The sequence below is a fragment of the Phyllobates terribilis genome, unplaced genomic scaffold, assembly GCF_046119375.1.
Source record: "Phyllobates terribilis strain yellow unplaced genomic scaffold, ASM4611937v1 Scaffold_11__3_contigs__length_659146591, whole genome shotgun sequence".
In the NCBI taxonomy this organism is placed as follows: domain Eukaryota; kingdom Metazoa; phylum Chordata; class Amphibia; order Anura; family Dendrobatidae; genus Phyllobates; species Phyllobates terribilis.
This window is the reverse complement of record NW_027362771.1, coordinates 601,464,084-601,475,226: the sequence shown is the minus strand read 5'-3', so window position 1 is coordinate 601,475,226 and position 11,143 is coordinate 601,464,084. Positions and strand designations below refer to the sequence as shown.

Genomic DNA, 11,143 nt, shown 5'->3' with positions numbered 1-11,143 from the left:
AACACAGATAGGCTACTCCACTGACTAACACACTCTGCAATAGGCCAAAAAGGATTAGCTTTGCTAGATTCAGCCAAATGCTGTGAAAAAAACTTGCACAGCACTGGCACAGACCTGCCTGGGAAAAACTGATAGGAACTGATGTAACCTAGTCCTGAAAAGGACTGCAATTACAATTAGTCTTTACTCCCACAATCTATCTATTTAGGAGCACAGACCTGCCTGATAAAAGTCGTAGGAAATGCTGTAACCTAGTACTTAAAAGGACTGCAATCACAACTATTCCCTACTCCCAAGCTATCTGTAGATTTGTGCGAAAATTGGCTTGAAATTAACAAGGTATAGCGCACACAGCAACAGCGGTGCCGTCTAACATGCAGCTGCAGCAGTGAGAAAATGGTGGCGATGGGGAAAATGGCTTGGTCTTATAGGGCAAGGACATGTGACATACACTGCCAATGACACATGCCCTTGCTTGTGTGAAAAAAGCACTTCGCTCCGTGTGTGCGCTGCTTATAGGCTGACAGATTGCGCCTCCCCACTATAAATGCGGGAAAGAGAAAAAAAAATGGAGATCTTCATTATTCCTGCAGAGATCCATCCCCTGCCCCTCCCCCCACCCCGCTGTACACTCAAACTGCGTATTAACATTAATTTTCATCATTACTGAGAAAAAATCCAGTTATGATTTTGCACGAACAGTTATCGAACATAACCTCGAACAGCCGAATTTTTCTCAAATCGTTCATGTTCGCCGAACGGCTCGAACACCGCCCAAAACAGCTCGAATTTGAGATTGGCAAACAGTTCGAGTAGAACAACGCTCATCTCTACTGGAAATCCCTGCATTCCCAATATCAAGATGTTCATTCGTCCTTGTTTATGTCTTTTTCAGTCTGTAAGTAAAAGTAGCAAATTTCGAGAAGGTGTGCCACGATTTCTTCATGCAATTTTTAAGTAAGTTATATTATGGGCGGAAAGGTTTTTTTCATATGACCTCATGGCGCAATGGTAGCGCGTCTGACTCCAGATCAGAAGGTTGCTGGTTCAAATCATGCCAGGGTCAAGCAACTTATTCATTACTTAACCCATGTCTGGATTAAAATTGAAACTGTGTTGCAATCTGTCAGCGCAGTGTCTAAAAAAGTGTCTTTTAGTTGAATGTTATAGATTAATATCTTATAAACAATTCTTTGATGAGAAAAATCATCGTGAAACGAAATCAAAACATTGAATATTTAATGCATTTCGGGATCTCTTTTCACTTTGATAATAGCATTGTCATCTTTGAAACCATAAGAAAAAAGTGTTCATTACTAGATTCTAAACAGGAAAACCCTGCATTCCCAATATCAATATGTTCATTCGTTCTTGTTTATGTCTTTTTCAGTCTGTAAGTAAAAGTAGCAAATTTCGATGTGTGCCACGATTTCTTCATGCACTTTTTAAGTAAGTTATATTATGGGCGGAAAGTTTATTTTCATATGACCTTGTGGCGCAACGGTAGAGCGTCTGACTCCAGATCAGAAGGTTACTTGTTCAAATCACGTTGGGGTCAAAAAACTTTTTCATAACTTAACCCATGTCAGGATTAAAATTGAAGCTGTGTTGCTATCTGTCAGCACAGTGTCTGAAAAAGCGTCTTTTAGTTGAATGTTATAGATTAATATCTTATAAACAATTATTTGATGAGAAAAATCATCAGGAAGTGAAATCAAAACATTGAATATTTAAGTCACATCGGGATCTCCTTTCACTTAGATCATAGCATTGTCATCTTTGAATCTAGAAGAAAAAGGGTTCTTTACCAGACTATAAATTTTAAACTGGAAAACCCTGCATTCCCAATATCAAGATGTTCATTCATCCTTGTTTATGTCTTTTTCAGTCTGTAAGTAAAAGTAGCAAATTTCGAGAAGGTGTGCCACGATTTCTTCATGCACTTTTTAAGTGAGTTATATTATGGGCGGAAAGTCTCTTTTCTTATGACCTTGTGGTGCAACGGTAGCGCATCTGACTCCGGATCAGAAGTTTGCGTGTTCAAATCACGTCACAGTCAAAAAACTTTTTCAAAACTTAACCCATGTCTGGATTAAAATTGAAGCTGTGTTGCTATCTGTCAGCACAGTGTCTTAAAAAGTGTCTTTTAGTTGAATGTTATAGATTAATATCTTACAAACGATTCTTTGATGAGAAAAATCATCGGGAAACAAAATCAAAACATTGAATATTTAAGGCACTTCGGGATCTCCTTTCACTTTGATCATAGCATTGTCATCTTTTAATCCATAAGAAAAAAGGGTTATTTACTAGATTATAAATTTTAAACAGGAAAGCCCTGCATTCACAATATCAAGATGTTCATTCGTCTTTGTTTATGTCATTTTCAGTCTGTGAGCAAAATTAGCAAATTTCGAGATTTGCGCGATTTCTTCATACACTTTTAATGTGAATTATGGGTGGAAAATTTCTTTTCTTATGATCTTGTGGCGCAACGGTAGCGCGTCTGACTCCAGATCAGAAGATTGCGTGTTAAAATCACATCTGGGTCAGAAAACTTTTTCATAACTTAACCCATGTCTGGATTAAAATTGAAACTGTGTTGCAATCTGTCAGCACAGTGTCTAAAAAAGTGTCTTTTAGTTGATTGTTATCGATTAATATCAATTCTTTGATGAGAAAAATTATCGGGAAACGAAATCAAAACAATGAATATTTAATGCACTTCGGGATCTCTTTTCACTTTGATCATAGCATTGTCATCTTTGAAACCATAAGAAAAAAGTGCTCATTACTAGATTCTAAATTTTAAACTGGAAATCCCTGCATTCCCAATATCAAGATGTTCATTCGTTCTTGTTTATGTCTTTTTCAGTCTGTAAGTAAAAGTAGCAAATTTCGAGAAGGTGTGCCACGATTTCTTCATGCACTTTTTAAGTAATTTATATTATGGGCGGAAAGTTTGTTTTCTTATGATAGCGTGGCGCAATGGTAGCACGTCTGACTCCAGATCAGAAGGTTGTATGTTCAATTCACATCGTGGTCAAAAAACTTTTTCATAACTTAACCCATGTCTGGATTAAAATTGAAGCTGTGTTGCTATCTGTCAGCACAGTGTCTGAAAAAGTGTCTTTTAGTTGAATGTTATAGATTAATATCTTATAAACAATTATTTGATGAGAAAAATCATCGGGAAGCGAAATCAAAACATTGAATATTTAATGCAATTCGGGATCTCTTTTCACTTTGATCATAGCATTGTCATCTTTGAATCAATAAGAAAAAAGGGTTCATTACTAGATTCTAAATTGTAAATGGGAAAACCCTGCATTCCCAATATCAAGATGTTCATTCGTCCTTGTTTATGTCATTTTCAGTCTGTGAGCAAAAGTAGCAAATTTCGAGAAGCTTTGCGCGATTTCTTCATGCACTTTTCATGTGAATTATGGGCGGAAAGTTTATTTTCTTAAGATTTTGTGGCGCAACGGTAGCGCGTCTGACTCCAGATCAGAAGGTTGCTGGTTCAAATCACGCCAGGGTCAAGCAACTTTTTCATTACTTAACCCATGTCTGGATTAAAATTGAAAATGTTTTGCAATCTGTCAGGGCAGTGTCTAAAAAAGTGTCTTTTAGTTGAATGTTATAGATTAATATCTTATAAACAATTCTTTGATGAGAAAAATCATCGTGAAACGAAATCAAAACATTGAATATTTAATGCATTTCGGGATCTCTTTTCACTTTGATAATAACATTGTCATCTTTGAAACCATAAGAAAAAAGTGTTCATTACTAGATTCTAAATTTTAAACTGGAAATCCCTGCATTCCCAATATCAAGATGTTCATTCGTTCTTGTTTATGTCTTTTTCAGTCTGTAAGTAAAAGTAGCAAATTTCGAGAAGGTGTGCCACGATTTCTTCATGCACTTTTTAAGTAATTTATATTATGGGCGGAAAGTTTGTTTTCTTATGATAGCGTGGCGCAATGGTAGCACGTCTGATTCCAGATCAGAAGGTTGCATGTTCAAATCACATCGTGGTCAAAAAACTTTTTCATAACTTAACCCATGTCTGGATTAAAATTGAAGCTGTGTTGCTATCTGTCAGCACAGTGTCTGAAAAAGTGTCTTTTAGTTGAATATTATAGATTAATATCTCATAAACAATTATTTGATGAGAAAAATCATCGGGAAGCGAAATCAAAACATTGAATATTTAATGCACTTCGGGATCTCCTTTCACTTTGATCACAGCATTGTCATCTTTGAATCCATAAGAAAAAAGGGTTCTTTACTAGATTCTAAATTTTAAACTGGAAAACCCTACATTCCCAATATCAATATGTTCATTCATCCTTGTTTATGTCTTTTTCAGTCTGTAAGCAAAAGTAGCAAATTTCGAGGTGTGCCACGATTTCTTCTTGCACTTTTTAAGTGAGTTATATTATGGGCGGAAAGTTTTTTTTCATATGACCTTGTGGCGCAACAGAAGTGCGTCTGAGTCCAAATCAGAAGTTTGTGTGTTCAAATCACGTCAGGGTCAAAATGCTTTTTCATAACTTAACCCATGTATGGATTAAAATTGAAGCTGTGTTTCTATTTGTCAGCGCAGTGTCTAAAAAAGTGTCTTTTAGTTGAATGTTATAGATTAATATCTTATAAACCATTCTTTCATGAGAAAAATCATCGTGAAACGAAATCAAAACATTGAATATTTAAGGCACGTCGGGATGAGGTTGCAAATTAAAAATAATTTTTATCTGCATCTACTGTAGCTCTGAAAAAATATTTGGCCTTCTAGCAGTGTGTGGGACTTTCTCTTTTAGTCCATCTATACTGACCTCCATCAGTTTGCAAATTCAAAATAATTTTTTGTCTGCATCTAGCTCTGAAAAAATATTTGGCCTTCTAGCAGTGTGTGGGACTTGGTCTATTAGTCCATCTATACAGACCTCCATCAGGTTGCAAATTGAATATAATTTTTTTCTGCATCTAGCTCTGAAAAAATATTTGGCCTTCTAGCAGTGTGTGGGACTTTCTCTATTAGTACATCTATACTGACCTCCATCAGGTTGCAAATTAAAAATAATTTATATCTGCATCTAGCTCTGAAAAAATATTTGACCTTCTAGCAGTGTGTGGGACTTTCTCTATTAGTCCATCTATACTGACCTCCATCAGATTGCAAATTAAAAATAATGTTTTGTCTGCATCTAGCTCTGAAAAAATATTTGGCCTTCTAGCAGTGTGTGGGACTTTCTCTATTAGTCCATCTATACTGACCTCCATCAGGCTGCAAATTAAATATAATTTTTTTCTGCATCTAGCTCTGAAAAAATATTGGGCCTTCTAACAGTGTGTGGGACTTGTTCTATTAGTCCATCTATACTGACCTCCATCAGGTTGCAAATTGAATATAATTTTTTTCTGCATCTACCTCTGAAAAAAAATTTGGGCTTCTAGCAGTGTGTGGGACTTGTTCTATTAGTCCATCTATACTGAACTCCATCAGGTTGCAAATTGAATATCATTTTTTTCTGCATCTACTTCTGAAAAAATGTTTGGGCTTCAAGCAGTGTGTGGGACTTGGTCTATTAGTCCATCTATACTGACCTCCATCAGACTGCAGATTAAAAATAATTTTTATCTGCATGTAGCTCTGGAAAAATATTTGGCTTCTAGCAGTGTGTGGGACTTGTTCTATTAGTCCATCTATACTGAACTCCATCAGGTTGCAAATTGAATATAATTTTTTTCTGCATCTAGCTCTGAAAAAATATTTGGACTTCTAGCAGTGTGTGGGACTTGGTCTATTAGTCCATCTACACTGACCTCCATCAGGTTGCAAACTGAATATCATTTTTTTATGCATCTACCTCTGAAAAAAAATTTGGGCTTCTAGCAGTGTGTGGGACTTGTTCTATTAGTCCATCTATACTGACCTCCATCAGGTTGCAAATTGAATATAATTTTTTTCTGCATCTACTTCTGAAAAAATATTTGGGCTTCTAGCAGTGTGTGGGACTTGGTCTATTAGTCCATCTACACTGACCTCCATCAGGTTGCAAATTGAATATCATTTTTTTCTGCATCTAGCTCTGAAAAAATATTTGGGCTTCTAGCAGTGTGTGGGACTTGTTCTATTAGTCCATCTATACTAACCTACACCAGGTTGCAAATTCAATATAATTTTATTCTGCATCTACCTCTGAAAAAATATTTGGGCTTCTAGCAGTGTGTGGGACTTGTTTTAGTAGTCCATCTATACTGACCTCTATCAGGTTGCAAATTCAAAATATTTGTTATCTGCATCTAGCTCTGAAAAAATATTTGGGCTTCTAGCAGTGTGTGGGACTTGGTCTATTAGTCCATCTATACTGACCTCCATCAGGTTGGGCTACTATCAGTGTGTGGGACTCATTGTATTAGGCCATCTATGCCAAGCTCCACCAGCTTTGAAATTAATAATAATTTTTAGGTGCATCTAGCCCTGAAAATAATTTTTCCCAATAGTGGTAGCAATAGAAATATGGGGCGCGCGCCTGGCTAACAAAAATATATGCTTCATAACACAAAACACCAGCCTAGCGCACTGCATTAATAAGATGGCATCATCGTCTCTCCCAGTGCTAGGCCTACTACGCAGGCTAGCATTCCTGTGCCTAAAACACAATGTATGAGTCCGCGCTAGCCACTATGCTGAGGGGTATAAAGCTGCTTCAAACGCTTTATAACAATTCAATTGGCAGATTTTCACAGAGCTCTTCCACAACGCCCACCCATCGGGCAACAGTTGCCCACCCTCCCTATGGGATCTAGTGGCGAATAGTTGATGCCATTAATCAGAGCGTCAGATGCCCCGTCAACATGGCAAGCATACGGTAAGGCATGGGAAGAGTGGACACGACTAGTAGCAGGCAGACGGGTTGACCAATGTGAACAAGCCAGATCACAAGTCACCATAGAATTTCTCCACCAGCTAATGATGAGGGGCATATCAGGGGCGTCAGCGCAGCGGTGTCTGACCGGAGTAGCATTTCACTTCCAACTACTGAATTGTTGAGATGTGACAAAGATTCATCATCAGACAATCCATAAAAGGGTCGAAAATGGGTCAGCCAAGTCAGGAATGTAGACGTCCCGTCCCGTGTCACTAAAACTGATTTCTCACATCTTATCCCTAACACCATTAACATGACACTCACAATTTGAAGCAACACTAATGTCTACTGCATTTGTGATCGCCTTCTTCGGGGCGCTATGTATAAGCGAATTAGTCCCTCAATCCAAAATTACCACCAGTGGAGGCTTATTACACCAGGACGTAGTCATAGCCAATAATGCAATACGTCTACGCATACACCAATCGAAAACGGTTCCAGCGGGCAGGGGTACTTGGGTACTTCTACAACCCACAAACGGTACACTGAGTCAGGTAACAATAGTAAAAACATATCTAACCATCAGATCACAAAGTAATTTCTTCCTATCACACATTGATGGAACGCCATTATCAAGATACCTGTTCCAAGCTATATTTAATAAATGCATAACATCAGCAGGGAACCACCCCAAAGATTACGGGACACACTCATTCCGCATAGGTGCGGCCACGGAAGCAGCAAGAGCAGGACTGTCAGAAACGGAAGTTCAGAGGATAGGGAGATGGCGATCCACGTGTTTGGCGAGATACATAAGACCGGACTTGTTATCCTAACGTGGTTTGTTTCTTTTACAGGTGACGCTAAGCCAACAGTGTGAGTGATAGGCCACTCGTATATATATTGGGCACAAAAAAGGGCGAAAGTCCGACCAGGCGGGAGGAAATTAGAGTTTCATAACACATATTTCAACTGGAGAGGTATTAGAGGCCTGCTATGTCCACAGGTACTAATGGAGGTAATCAAGGTAGGGAGAGAGGCAAGAGGTCCGGTCATATTAGTTATACAGGCCGGGGGAAACAACCTAGGTCATCACAAGAGCGCATAACTAATGGCAATAATGAAACTAGACACCGAGCGCTTCAGAGATTTTTTCACAAAATTAGCTATAGTATGGTCAGAGATTGTGCCGATAGCGGTATGGCAAGGTGCGCGAGACATCACGGCCGTTGAATGGACAAGGTGGGTAATAAATATTCGGGTGGCAAAATTTAGAAGAGACAGAGGCGGTGTAGTGATACAACACCGACAACTGGAAGGAGATAAAGCAGGCCTCATACGGCCTGATGGTGTTCACTTAATAGATATTGGACTGGACATATTCCTGTCAGGGCTCCAGGACGAAGTGGAACAAGCGTTAAGAGTGATGGGTGGGGGTCAGAGTCCTGCATACGAGTACGTTGGATCCTCCGTGGCCTGGAAATAGAAAGGACATGTTGGAGAGTTACACTTGTTGGCCAACTTGCCGGAGTGGGGACCCAGGGCATGCTGCAAGTTAGAACTGTGAGATTCACTACGTGCACCACTGGTGTTTTGTGGAAAAGCACATGTAAGATTCTGCAACAGCGTCTGCAGATACTCCTGCATTCGTCAATACCTTTTTATGGCAGGAATTATTTCGGCAAATATACTTTTGTACCGGGGATCTAAGAGTGTGGCAACCCAGTAGTCGGGATTACTTCGAATTCTGACAATCCGGGGGTCATGTTGCAGGTAGTGCAGCAAGAAGGCACTCATGTGTCTTGCGCATCCAGAAGGACCAAGTCCTTGTTGTGTTGGTAGCGAGGTAAGAATCATGCTTCCTTCCTCTGCCCTCTCCCTCCAACCTCGCACAACAGAAATGTGATCAAGGTCTCCCTCATCTGATGAGTCTTCCATGCCCATCGCCAGTTCGTCCTCCACTTCTTCCTCGGCTCCTGCACCTTCCTCAACAGTTTGGCTGCTACCATGCGCCCTGGTTAATCCCTCTCCCCCACCCTCCCATGCCTGCCGCCTTGGTGCTGCCAACCGTCTGGACCTTGGAGATGTTATCCCTTCCGCATACGACTCCTCCTCTACTTCCTCCACCTCCTCTTGTCCCACCACCTGACTCTGAATTCTGTTTAATGTGTGCTCCAGCATGTAAATCACCGGAATAGTCATGCTGATAATGGCATCGTCGTCAGCACTAAACATCTTCGTCGCCATTTCAAAACTGTGCAGAAGGGTGTGTGGCGCCCCTGAGGGTTCAGTCGCCACAGTTACTGAATCTCACCCAGAGGTGTGGTATCTCACCCTCAGGTAAGGAAGGCGTATGGCTCGGGACCCTAACTCCTGCATCCAACACATACCCGCAGTGGGGGTAGGGCGAGATTGCTCCTAAGGGAGAGCACAGTCCCAGGTCCCTAGCTGGTTTGAGGGTCCTATGTAGTGGGTGCTTAGGGGAGCAGCTTAGGGGAGCACATGACAAGGAGAGTATAAATAGGAAGACATCTTAGAAAGAGCAAGCCAGACAGAGGAGGAAAAGTGACAGGAGCAGAGACTAGGCATGAGCTCTGCTCCGGAAGCGGGCCTAGCCTGGGAGGCCCAGGACTGAAGGAGAGAAGAGAGGAGTGGGAGCTGGAAGGCTCCAGGAACCGAAGGGACCCTACGGCTACGGGCCGTGCAGAAGGCCACCCGTACTCCCGCTGCTACCAGGAGGTAGAGGGGTCAGGCCAGATAAGGGGAACCGGTCCCTCAAATAGCGGAGAAACAGCAAGGCTCAACTAGAAACCGGAGGCTGCTGCATTTCATGTACTGCAGGCCAAAGTCCACACCAGTCTCACTAAGAAGGTAGTCACATAGGACCCAGGGGACGGAACACACGTCACCCGCCAAGGCCCGAGGATACCGGATAGAAGTGTCACTGGGTGTGAGGTGCAGGGAGAAGGCCAGAGAAAGGACACACAGAAGGGGGTCCTGCTAAGTACTCCGGAGCTATCTGGGGGTGGACTGAGCCCCTCACTGAGTATGCACAGCACGACGGGGGAGATTGCTCTGGTACCTGTAATCTGGACTACAACAACTGTGAGTAATATCTTGAGACGGCATCACACGGACTCTGTGTTCATTACTGACTCCCTGCACTACAACCACCATCATCCACCCACACTGCCCTGAAGCTACACTCTTCCTGTGGTGAGTAATAATACCGTTGCTGCAAAACCACCAGCTTCAGAGGACTGTTCCACAGCGGCGGCCCCTTTGGCCGCACTCCACAGGTGGCGTAGTCAGACATTATAAAATCCATATATACAAATTACCCTTGGATTGACCGCCCTGGGTCACGGACTGGGTCACCGCCACAGTGACTACAACCCCCAGCGTCTACCGGCCCTGCTCAGGGTACCCCATGGCCCAGGGGGGGCGTCAACTTCATAGGTCCCTGATCTGAGACCACTACTGCAGCGTGATTTGCCCCACCTCTGGATCTCGCTGGCCCAGGCTATACGTCAGAACGTATTGCACCAGGGCTTGTCGGTGTTGCCACAGTCGCTGCAACATGTGCAGAGTTGAATTCCACCGTGTCGGCACATCGCATTTCAGCCGGTGAACTGGCAGGCCCAACGACTTCTGTAGAGATGTAAGTCGTTGAACTGCGGGATGCAAACGGCGGAAGTGAGCACACAGCGACCGTGCCCTCTGCAGAAGGCCATCTAGTCCGGGATAGTGGGCTAAAAATTGCTGGACAACCAGGTGTGTGATATTGCCCCGGCGAAGTGCCACACCCAGGTTTGCAGCATTGTCGCACATGGCCTTCCCTGGTTGCAGGTCCAGTGGAGACAACCTTTCATGAAACTGGGTCTCCAGAGCTGACCACAACTCCTCAGCTGTGTGACTCACATTTCCCAGACATTTCAAAGTAAACACTGATGCCGTTGAGCCCTGCTGCCAGCATAGTAAGGAGGTGTGCAGGATTCCTTCTGCGCAGTTAGAAAGCAGGTGGCATTACCAGACAGGCTTTGGGTGCAGGTGGAGGACCGAGAGGAGGTTGAGGAGGCAGAAGCAGTGGAGGAACTTCGAGATAAAGAGGATTGACGCACAACTCGTGGGGATGGTAAGACTTGGACAGCAGCCCCTTGTCCTGCTGTCACCATAGTTACCCAGTGCCCAGTCAGCGACATGTAACGCCCCTGTCCATGCCTTCTCGTCCAAGTGTCTGTGGTGAAGTGCACCCTGTCACA

The 11,143-nt window shown here is 42.4% G+C and overlaps 2 non-coding genes across 2 annotated transcripts; both read left to right on the top strand.

Annotated features, from left to right (window-relative positions):
* Window positions 1–994: 994 nt before the first annotated feature.
* TRNAW-CCA (transfer RNA tryptophan (anticodon CCA)) lies at window positions 995–1,066 on the top strand. Its single transcript has one exon. It is a non-coding gene; the product is annotated as a tRNA-Trp (tRNA).
* A 2,404-nt stretch (window positions 1,067–3,470) lies between these two features.
* TRNAW-CCA (transfer RNA tryptophan (anticodon CCA)) lies at window positions 3,471–3,542 on the top strand. The gene has a single exon. It is a non-coding gene; the product is annotated as a tRNA-Trp (tRNA).
* The last annotated feature ends 7,601 nt before the right edge of the window (window positions 3,543–11,143 follow it).